The following is a 2,929-nucleotide window of genomic DNA, read 5'->3' on the forward strand; positions in this document are numbered from 1 at the left end:
GCAAAAATTTTGAATAAAATCAACAGCGTGCACAGACGAAGCATTTGCTGGCTAACATTTTTTTGGACTTGCTTTCTGCATTCAGGTTTGAGTTTTTATCATTTTATTATTTTATATCTCATGTATGCCATGATGAATGTCGATACAATCTGTTTCACTTGGAGAAAAATGTCGCTACAATCTGGTTCAATTGGAGAAAAATTCAGCAGTCATTAATTAGTATTTAGGTGATCAATCCAATTGAAATTGTCTCAATGTATTGCTGGAAGGGTATTTTTGTCCATGGGGTATTGCATATATGTTATTGTTTCTTAAAATATGTCACGATTTGGTGTTGCTTTGTTCAATTATTTGAATTGCTAATTCTTCTTGGAAATTGTTAAATTGCTTAGGGTGCTATACTGTTTTAGGGCTCAAATTGTTAAATCACTTATTAAAGAATATGAACTTTTTATTTTTTGTTGTTTACGCATTTATTTCATAAAATTCATGAATATGTGTTTGTTTTGTTACATATATGTTTCATAAAACTTGAATATGAACTGCAGTTTTACGAGGTGAAAGATCGACTGTGTCATAAATATAGAAGCAAGAACCAAGTTTACCCATCTCTAGTGGTGTTCTTTGGCAGGAAAACAGAATTGGGTATGTTTCTTTTGATTGGGTTTTACTAGTTAAATAGATAAAAAAATCAATTCTCTTGATGATCTTATTGTATAGTTGTGAATTTTGATAGATATGGAGTACATTGTGATCTAAGGGAAAGAAAACATAAACGTGTGGTACAATTCTTGAGATTGATATGAAGAAGATAAAAGGAATCATGAATTCCAATTTTTTTGGAATGGAATCATGAATTCCAATTCTGTTGGAATGGAATCATGAATTCCAGTTTTGTTGGAATCTAAACTACAATTTGGTTTTGTTTTCACAGAAGTTGATGCTTGAAGAACGGACCGCAAAATTGAAAGTGATTCTAAGCAACATTATTCTTTTAGAATGTAGTAGTGTCGTTGTTAGATTTTGATGTTTTCTTTCCGGTTTTGATAGTTTTTTTAGTTTTATTCTTTAACAATAATTGTAATTCTTAACAATTGTTACCCGTATTCTATAAGAAATAATGTATTTTTTGTTTTTATTCTTCAATTAATTGTTCAAAAATTTGTTATTCTACCAGAAGTTTTTAAAGTCATGATCAAGAAATAGGTTCAAGAATTTTTTTATTATTTATGGTTCAAGAATATTTTTATTTTTGAATATACTCAAAAACACATTCTGTCAGAATGTCCGAATTAAAAGAATTATAATTCGTAAAATCGGATTTTTAAAATTAATAGAATCTATGATCCCTTAAAATATGCAATTTTCCTTTATTAAATCTATATTAATTGACTAAAATACCCTTGTAATTAAATTAGATGATATTTTTCAATTATATTTAATTCAATAATATATATTAATCACTTTCTTAAAATAAGTAAAATTGATTGACCCACATTTATGCATACAATAACACAATAATTACTTTGAATAGAATAACCTAAGCCTATATATATATATATATATATATATATATATATATATATATATATATCACAGATAACATATCAATAGATATTAGAGTAGTGTTACTCACTTGGTCAGTCGGTAGACTAATTCCAGTTTTGGTTTCCATCCTTCACAGCCTATCAGGTCGTCACATGGTAACACCTAGACATTACAAAACAAGTTCCTTATAACATGTCTCAACTCGCTACTAGGTATAACCTATAACCACTTATCATATTAATAATTGAATCTTATAATATAATCATAATAGGCTTAACCCGCAAGCTATTAGCTAAATCTCTCATAATGGGAAACTCTCAAATATTGGGATGTATAACCCCAATAGTCCCGTCTAAATCCATAATCATAAGATTTACTCAAAATCTTAGAAGTGGGTTTGTAACAGCACCATATTACGAAAACCCGTAATATACTCGGGTCTATCAAATCTAAATAATAATAATATATTGTAAATACAATTTAACGGGTAAAATATACCTCGATGTATCCCGTAACTCAGACCTCATATTACCCATATAACAGTATAAATCCACTATAGAAATCTTCACCACATGACTCCCGAGCAACATATCCGATCCCACATGCTAAACTCTCTCAAATGATACGAAAAGCTCTCGTATTTATAGCCAGACGTTGCTCACGTCGTGGCCACATAGGTCTCACGTCATGAGGATCTAACGCACTCCAATTTCGACATTTTTTGTACTCTCTTGCAACGTGTCTTCCTGATCTGACCCATCTCAGGTCGTGAGCATGCATACCTCACATTGTGAGGGTCATTAGAATCCTTTTTTGACACATATGAATCTAGAACATTCTGATGACTCAACACTTCTCACGTCATGACAAGTATTCCTCACGTCGTGAGGCTCAAAAGTTGGTCGTTGACTTGACTTCCTTTGAATTGTCTCAAAATATCAGCGTACTTTCATCTAAACTTCAAACGAACATAACTTTATCATACGAACTCCGTTTTTGACGATCTTTATATCCACATAATCCTCTCTATCAGTTCTAGAACATTTCTCAACTATCTTTTGATAAGTAGAATTTCTAAATTTGAAGTAATTTCATGCTCTATTTTATCCACTATTAGGAAGTAAAGCGAATAACTAGCAAAACCAAAAGCACACAAGACACAATATTTTTGTGGTTCGGTCAAGGTAGCCTATGTCCACGAGTAAGAGGGGAGTATTCTTTATTTCAAAGCTCTCAAACAGAGGTTTCAAGTACCATTTCACATAGATTTTCCTAACACTTTAGAATTTAAGATACAAAATGACCTAGCATGCATCCTTATTTATACTTGAGAGATCAGACCTAAAACCCTAATGGGCCAAGCCTATTGGCCTATAGGCCC

At 31.3% G+C, this 2,929-nt stretch overlaps 1 long non-coding RNA gene across 1 annotated transcript; it reads left to right on the plus strand.

The window, feature by feature from the left end:
• Positions 1-543: 543 nt before the first annotated feature.
• LOC145119752 (uncharacterized) lies at positions 544-958 on the plus strand. Its single transcript, XR_013713976.1, has 3 exons — positions 544-645; positions 737-777; positions 935-958. It is a non-coding gene; the product is annotated as an uncharacterized LOC145119752 (long non-coding RNA).
• The last annotated feature ends 1,971 nt before the right edge of the window (positions 959-2,929 follow it).

The sequence above is a fragment of the Lactuca virosa genome, chromosome 6 (assembly GCF_052849685.1).
Source record: "Lactuca virosa cultivar CGN04683 chromosome 6, Lactuca_virosa_CGN04683_v6, whole genome shotgun sequence".
Lineage (NCBI taxonomy): Eukaryota > Viridiplantae > Streptophyta > Magnoliopsida > Asterales > Asteraceae > Lactuca > Lactuca virosa.